Consider the following 9,339-nt stretch of genomic DNA (forward strand, 5'->3'; position numbering starts at 1 on the left):
TAAAGCTCAATGAATACAAGGCTCCCTGCCGGGGCCCTGATCTCCACGGTCATGATTCTGTTATTACACGCCATGTTCCTGTGATGGGCAGATGGCTCAGAGCACTGGCACATGCATTCACACGCATTCAACACACGCCGAGCCTGTCGCATCAATGGACACAACCTGATACTCCCCTTTCTTGTCTCATTAGGAGGCTATAGAAACATAAGAACATAATAGGGGGGAATTAAGTGCCTGTGCGGATGTCAAAGGGGGATGTGGCAGAAGATTGGGACGATGGCTAACAAGCGCATGGTGCGCTCGTTCAGCTTTGTGGGGTGATTAGTGCCTTCGACAGGCCTGACAGGTAAAAGACAAGCCCACTGAAGAGAGGGCAGCTTTTAAACAGACACTTAAACAGCTAGGAAAAATGACAGCAGTGAGGAACATGCATAAAAGTTTCCAGTCTGACACAATAAATTTGGGTGTGCATGTCATGTTGAATAAAGATAAGGTTAATCTACAAATGTAGGATGTGGAACACGGCATGTTATTTTGTGACAGTGTTACAACTGTCCTTCATATAGTGATCAGAAATATTTCAAATTAAAATCTGTACTTAAGGTTACCAGTAACGAAAGAAAGATGACGACAGCTACGTTTAAAAAGGCAGTGACACAACGCTTTTGCATTTTTTCTTAATTCTTTCTCTTCATTGTCTTTGCATGCACTTTTTCATTTAAAAGATTTTGCGTCCCATTATGTCCTCTAAAAGCTCCTTTGCAATTTGTCACACAAAAGCCTCCTAAACTCTTAAGCAAACAGGAACTTTACCAAAGCTCCCCTCAGTGCAAGACTCTGACCAGATCTCCGTCTCGTATTTGAGCAAGAGACACGCGACAAAAGCAGCTAAGAAGAAATCAAACAAAGACACCTTAAATAGGATTTAAGGTGTTTAACCACATCTCTTTCACTCTGCCACTTTCTTTTCTGTCCTTTGGTACAAAATTGGTGGATAAAGAAGCGTGACAAAAGCAGCGCGCCTCACACAGCATCAGTGTGCAGCAGAGCACTCTGTTGATATCATCGTGGCTCAAGCTTTTAACAAGCACTCTGCAAATCAAAGAAATTATAAATGGGAGTGACAAGATTGGTGGCTATCATTCACTCAATTATATCAAATGGCCTGACACATGTTGATAAACACAGATAATTACTTGTGAAAAGGTTCGTCATTAACATTACATCATTACTTTCTGGCATTCTGGTGTTAAGTGTCTAACAAGATTAGCCTGCCAGGCACGTTCCTCCTCTCAGCTGAGTAGACAATGAACAACTTTACCAGCTGGCTGCTTTTTTAATGTCTGTTATTTATGAACTCTCAAATTTGGCTTCATATTTAGGAATAGGAGGAGAAATTAAATGATTGCTGTCCAAAAAAAATCATGTATATTTTAAGGGGTTTTTTTTCCCCTTTTCTTCTTGTTCACAAGAAAAAGATGAAAGTAATTTTGCTTTATGGGTTGTAAAAATGTATGTACTTTGCTTGCCTTTTTATTAGGTATAAATACCTAAAACCATTGAAAACTTATGCAACAGATAGATAATAAATCAGACCTGAATTATGGTTATGAGGCTTATTTTTTTTTGTTTTTATGGAGGTCGCAGTTTGTGATGTTGCTGAACTATTTCCATTGTTTTGTTCATCAGATTTTTGTCAGCGAGGGTAAGTTAAATAACAGAAACGCTTCTTTGTCTGATGCTATGTATATAGAATTTTAACAGCCCCACAAAACCACATCCTCCAAAGTAATCACAGTTGAATCCTCACCTCTGTAACACTGCAATCTTTATAAAGGTACAATTAATTACAGCCAGGATTGTAGCTGCATTACTTTAAACTGGGTGCACTTAATTAACTTGCAACTATTTTGGAAGCTTTCTGAGTTGGAGGAAAATTTAAAGTCACAAAGCTTTATTTCTTTTCTTTTCTTTTCTTTTTTTTTTTTTGTCTTAACTTAAAAAAAAATATCGTGATGGAAGTACAAGGTGATGAAAAAATTATATACTGTGAAAATAAGACGAGTCGTGACACATATGGAAAAAAACAGCCTTGAATATAGTTTTGTTTTTTTTAGATTGCCCTCTCTTAGAAGCCTAGCAAATGGTCATGAATGCCATGAGGTGAATTGTGTGAACTATTGTGCAACATTTGCTGACAGCTTTCCTCCACTATATTCAGAAGAAATACTTTCTCCAGTTTTCTCACGCAAAACCATTCCCATAAAATCCGTACTTTTTTTTTTTATTGAAGTGGCAAAGAGAAAAGAAAAAACAAAACACAAAAACAATTAAGCGATAAGACTGCAGAGGTTGTGTAGTGCCTATTTTTCACAGCTATTATTATTCTCCCATTTTCCACATATGTTGCTGCAATGAACCCAGAAGCCCTGTCACTATGTTACAGCAGGAATCTGATGATGGCCTCTTCTAAGCAGCTATCACACACCATCTGGTAGTACTATTCTTCAGCTGTTTGAAGAATCAAGAAAATCAACCCATCATCTACCCCCACGCTACCCCCTGCACTCATCCACACAAATACACACCCGTGTGTACACTTGCGACATGCACCTGCACATATACACACGCATGCATAATTTCATCCACACACACTTCACTTTGAACGCACACTTTTCTCCTGACCGCCAGCGGGAGTGTGATGTCATTACAGCTCTCTAAGGCCTCTTATTAGCCAGTGCTCTATAATCACTCTGGTTATATATTAGTACAATGCATTGATTACCCCATAATCCAATCACTCGCCTGTTATTGATCTTTTATAGAGCACCCCCCAGACAATAAAGCTGAAGCCACAGACTGTGGGTCAATAGGCACACAGGGAGAAGAGTCTCCTTGCAGCTAATTGGCTTATGAAATAATACAAACATTTTGCTTTCCCTACACCAGCAGAAATCAATGCAGAGCAGAGCTGGTGCATTCAGATTCTTTCTTTTTTTTTTTTTTTTTTTTTACCAGGAATTGATGTCTCTGTTACACATTTCAGGCTTCGTGCACTTTAATCTTTTATTTTAAACTTTCATTTTTTTCTTTTGCCACTACTTTTCTATTTTACTCTCCTCCTCTTTCTCTAAACTAAAGCTTCCTTTTTTTCCTGTAATTTGTCCTACCAGTCCATCTTTCTTCCACTTGGTCTTCTCTCCTCTTTACCCCTACTCCCTATATGTCCAGCCTTCAACTGATGTTGGATTGCCAGATAAGTTTCTTCTTACAGCGAGACCACATCTGACACCCAGCTGTGTGGTTCATGGGCTGCAGGAGCAGCTGCTGGTCATAAATCACCCGAGCTGGAGGAGCTTTGGCACTCCTTCTGTCAGCCGTGAAACAAAGACATAGAGGTAGCGGGGGGTCAGAGGTATCCAACCTGGGCAACAGCAAGAGACCCAACGCCACCTCTGTAGTGCTGCACAGAACAGTTCTAAATTATCAAACCACACTGTAAGACTGGGTGAAGTCATTTAGGAATATATGCAGTCAGGGTGCAAGAGAATATAAATGCAAAGTCAAGAAGTATGCTGTAATATGGTATGCAAGCAATTATGGTTAAAGAGGCAGTGCAGCCTGCGAGCTGTGAGGTCAGACAACAGACAACCCCTTGCTGAGTTACTGTAGCAGAAGAAATGCAAATAAATTCGATCAGAAAGTGAAGTTCTTTAAGGAAAGACCTGCCAAGCATAAACACAGTAAAAAGCAATAATATAATATTTTGCTCAATTTGCTAAATTAGGAATAAAGCACTGATTGTGTGCAAAAATTAAGTTTAGTGAGTAATTTCATGAAAAAATATCTAACATGGATATATGGCTTTTTTTAAAGTAATTTAAAACAAACAAAAAACCCCAGAGCTTTTATACACTAATTTGCACCATATCTGTAAAATATACAATAAAATGTATTTATCTATAATAACAAAAAACACCAAAACCAGGCAACAGGTAATATGCAATATAATGCATCAAGACGCTCGGGCATTCTGTCATACTTTCAAATTCTCAACTTTAATCAATCAATACCATCCCTGCTGAGAGCCATTATTTGGTTTTCTGCCATGTTTTTGGTTTGACTGGATCTACACAGGGGTCTCGAACCTGCAGCTTGTTCCCCATCTCCAGTGGCTTCCTGTGGCTTTGACATAAAAACTACATGAATATCATCACGAAACTGAACAATGTTTATATGTTTAAAAATTACATTTTTGTTTATAACGTCTATGATTCATTGCATCCAACCAATTCAAAAGCACACCAAAAGTTTTATAAAAGTTAAGAGTTTCAGCACCAGAATTACTCAGTTGGTAGGGCCTTTGAGATGACTATGCATGCACATGTAAGCAGAATTGGTCTGCATGTAGTTCAGACAATGAGTTTGTGCTACCTGAGTTTACAGAGGTCTATTTTTTTTTTAGGTTTTCCTGTTATTTTTGGTTATTTGACGAATAAAAAAAGTATTTTAAGCCTATATTTAAATGTAAATTAAGCCCCTATTATTAAAAAAAAAAAAAAACCTGTCTAAAAAATCTCAGTACTGGTAATTTTGCTGTCGTGTGAAGCCAAAACTTTGTTGGGTGCCAAAAATGTATGCAGGAAAAACCCTGCACATGGGAATAGATATTTAATTCCTTGTTTTATCATTACAAATAGCAAAAAAAATGATTTTGGTTCTATAAACTTATAAATGCAACAGAAACCTGGTATTATTGTAATAAAGATGTAAAGTTAAATTGCCAAATAGTCATAAGCAGCTCACAGTGAAGGAAACTAGGTTAAAAGATTTCAATATTTTGGCTCATGGTAGGCTCATTTATATTTAACAGGCCATGTCACCTTAACTGTTAGACTTAAATATGTTGTGCAGCTCCAGTACATAGAGACTTTTTAAAAACCTCAAAAATGGGTGTTTTGATGGAGCACGGTCCCCAGCCCTGCTCGATAAGAGTCAGACTGTAACGAGTAACAGTTCTGTCTGCTCTTGTTTGGTGAATTAACATGCTTAGACGTGCATGTCTGTTCACATGTATGATAAAATATTTTAATTATTAAACCCCTGGTTGGGAGACGAATGCATGAGCTTATTATCATGGGTGAATAACTTATCCAGATATTAAGGGAAATTGCTAAATTAACACAAGAAGTTTTGAGTTGGGGTGGGGAGGAGGGACTGCATTTACTTTGTTTTTTTAAGCAGACATGCACACTGCAGTGGGCAGTGCAAGCCCTAGCTTAACCTTTTAGCCACGGTCCCTGAATAATGTTGTTCAAAACTGAGAACGAAAAATATTTGGAAACAGAATGAACACTTATTTTGTCTGTATGTATTCTGTAGTCAGCAGAATTATGTTAGGGTTTTTTTAACCTCTTACAGTTGCTTCTCAATCAGAATATGAAAATGTCTTGTGACTTGTTTGAATCCATTGAGCAATAACCTCTAAGAAAATGCAAATGGCAAATGCAACGCATGCATCTGTGTAAGCAAATAAATCTGTTTTCAGATGCAATCCCTGCACACTACACTAAACTGTTGAAGTGTGGAGATTGTGCAGATTGCACAGAACTGTAATTCAAGACCCCCTTCAAAGTCACCTCTCAGTGTTTATACTTCAGCCCACACAAGGCTGCATACTTTTGCAGATTTCTGTATAATAAATTGGGTGTTATTTTACAAGACACCAAATCTCCTACAAGATAAAGAAAGAAAAAAAAACGAGAACAACAAGCATGACGGCTTGGAGAGAGGATTGGCCATATACACGAGACACTAGGGAGAGGAGTGGGAGGAGAGTTGTGTTTTCTTTTTAGATCTATATGTGTCTAAAATCATGTTCTTTATGTTGCTGCTCACAAACATGACATACGACACAAACACCACAAAGACAAAGCCTCTAAGAAAGACACAGAAAGTGTCAGTTTCCAGCTTTTTCATCTCCTTGAGCAGAAACATAATTGCCAATGAGGAAATAGCAGTAGGTAGGATGTCAGCGGAGAGGAAAGGGCACAAGGAAAAGAGAGCAGATTATAAAAAGGTATAGAGGGAAAAGGATGACAAAAGGGAGAAGGAAAGGAGAGGACTTCTTTGCCCTTTGGTGTGCAGCAAAGGCAGATCGATAACACCGTAATGAGCGTGGTATTAGCTGGGGTGCAGAGGGACTGAAGCAGAATGGAGGGAAGGTGGAGGGGGAAGGGGTAAGCCAGGATCTGATTCCCAACAGCAAACAACACCAGTGCTGTAGACACCAGAACCAACACCTGAGAACACCTATTAAAGCCAGATGACCCTCTGCTCGGCTAATGATGAATCCACCCTCGTACAAAGTCCTCACACACACATACCCACGCTCACATGTACACACTCACATGGGTTTAGTACCCGTCACAGAGTTGTTCTGACTCTGCCAAGCTGCTACTAAAGCCAAACACATCACCCAAAGAGGGCTAACAGAGAAAAACCAAGCCTAATCCTTACTAAGAAAAGGACTACACTCAACATCACCTCTCCTTTTTGGTACAGATTACCCAACAATGGCTTCTGCCACTCTCTTAAATCCACTACACATTGGCAATTTGTATTAGAAAGCAGGGAGACACAGGGATTGTCTTTGGTTGGTTGAAAGAGAGAGAGGAGGACCAGCAGAGAGAAGTGGGGGATAACCATCAGGTATACTCAAAGCCAATCTGTTGCCTCATCAATAGGCTCCTTATGCTACGAGTGCCATGTGCAGGGCACACAGCTCTGCTAGCCCCCAGATTCGGCCATCCGACTAGCCATCGAGGCAGGCAGAAGCTGTGGGATGCAGATAGATGGCCACGGCTGGGTCCTCTCAATGGAAGGATCAAAGCGGGAATCGAAGAATGGGCCCCCGTCTTTGTGCTCGTGTGGATCCCAAAACAAACGGATCCTCCTTTCTGTTGGAAGCTGCATAGAACAGACTGTCTGCAGGAACAGATGGTAACAGAGGACTACTACTGGGAGACACCTCTGCAAGTGTTTAATTCAACACATCTCTATGTCTCACTTATAGACAACAATCATGTGAGATCACTAATCCAACATATACTAGACCATAATAATACGCTATATCGTATCTAGTTATCCAGCAATTAATTTATCAACAAATTGTTTAAAAAAATGCCTAATATAACTTCTTTTGCCACAAATTTGTGTTTTGTCCAAAACCATGGAATACGATGCAGTGAGTGATCTTGCATACACAGTATCTGCAGATTCATGATTGAAAACAGCCTTCAGCAAAGCCTATATACACATACACACCTCCTGCTATAAATGTTACTTTGACTCAAATAATATTAATATCACATTTTATTTATAGGCACCTTTTAAAGCACTGAAAAAATCAAAATTAGTCTGGTGACTCTCCTGACTAGAGAACTAAAATTGTATTGATCACCAAGTGAAAAAAGTCTAACAAATCCACTTATCTCGTTTGAGGAAATAAAACTAATTTTTAAACTTTAATATCGTTAGTAGGGAGGAAACTGAGATAGTGTCACACACAGAGTGACACTGTGTGCTACAGTGAGAAAGTCCTGACTGTAACAAAAAGTAAAAACATGCTGTCAGATTCACAATTTCAAAAGTCAGTGAACATTTAAAACAGAACTTTCTTTATATTCAAAAGAAGTTTGGGTTTTAAATAGCCTAGGTTACTAAACAGCCTTCACTGGAACTTCTGCCAGCAACATAAAAGATTCCAGTGACATTGTGCTGGTGTGAAGGAAGAACTCAGATAGGTATATCATCAGATATATAACCCTTTTTTAATATAATCCAACTGTCTGAACCATCTGTCACTAAAAGCACTTGGGCTGTTACACTCATTCTAAAAAAGAAAATTGCATTGCTAGAATTTAGATGTTTTTGTTTAGCGTAAAACAATCAAAATTGTCAATTTTGTATTATTATTATTATTTCCTCATGTCGTGAAGAGTCACAGTCTCATTCACAGCCAGTGAGTAGAGAGATTTTCTCAAGCCCATCAGAAGCAGGGCTTCCAGTAGATATAACCCATGCTATGGTAATCACATGCTAATCACAGTTAACACCAGCACAGGGTCCTATACTCTAGATTAATGCATCCGTGGCATATTCACGTTTCCATTAGCATAAATCAGGTTCACCCTGCCTTTGTAATTAGTGTTTTTGTGTGAATGATAATAGGATATGGTGATTAGGTCAGGGTACTAGAATGGAAATGACTTGTCAGCTAAGTCGGCCTCAAACAGTTCCGCACATGATGGACTATCAATATGTGCTTCCTCAAGAAGCAATTAATGATCTAGAAAGATAATTGAAGTTTGACAGTAAGATGTGGAAAGCAAAAGGAGACCATTAATCAAATTTCTGCAATAGTTGTCATCGCAGAGTTTTGATTGACACTTTTTTCTGACACCTTCCATTAAAGGACAACTTCAGTCCTACAAACCGGATCCCTTCAGAAAATGTTTTCCAGGCTGCAGGACATCTTTTAGGATCAAAACATGGGAATGGTTTGTGGACCCCCATTCTTCTCCACAATTAAGTGCATGAAAATTCAAAAGACCTGACCTACTAAAGCATAAGTACAAACTACAACCAGTTTCACCTCTGTTCCTCTGCAATCAACATGCAGTAAAAACCTTTTTTGTACAGCCTGGAATTTAATCTTTTTCATAGGAGGCAGTGTGGGGGGAAAAAGGGGTGTATGTATGAGCATATACATGCGCATGGGAACATGCGGACTCAAGATAAGATCAGTGTGCTACCCATGTGTGTAAATTTAAGAGACAGACATGAGGACAGATATATGTGTGTGTGTCAGTGCAATGCACACCTGTGCGCTTTGATGAAATTCACAATACAAGAAGGACAAGCACCAATGACTGGCCAGAAGTGCGGTACACTTTGTTGGGTATTGTATCCCTCGGGAAACCCCTTCCTCTCCTGACATCCCTGACATGGAGCATTCCTCTCAGGCTGGTGACCCCACATGACGGACGAGAACCTCCATGCCTATAACCAACTGATGAGATCTGCTGCAGCCCTAAGAGAGTGAAAGGTAGAGGTTGTGATCAGGAATGTGGAAAAAAAAATCAATCTGTTAGGTTTACAGTAGATCACGGCAGCAAGGAGAAAGGAACACATGGCATGTAATCAAAAAATGAAAATCACTCTGATTTTAAATCTTGATTTAACAGGACTGGTCACTCTTTGTGTAGCTACCTGACACCCCTGTTTTCATAGTAATTTATGAGCCTTGACCTGTGAATCTGAACACCCAGCTCT

Source organism: Pelmatolapia mariae, linkage group LG15 (assembly GCF_036321145.2).
Source record: "Pelmatolapia mariae isolate MD_Pm_ZW linkage group LG15, Pm_UMD_F_2, whole genome shotgun sequence".
In the NCBI taxonomy this organism is placed as follows: Eukaryota; Metazoa; Chordata; class Actinopteri; order Cichliformes; family Cichlidae; genus Pelmatolapia; species Pelmatolapia mariae.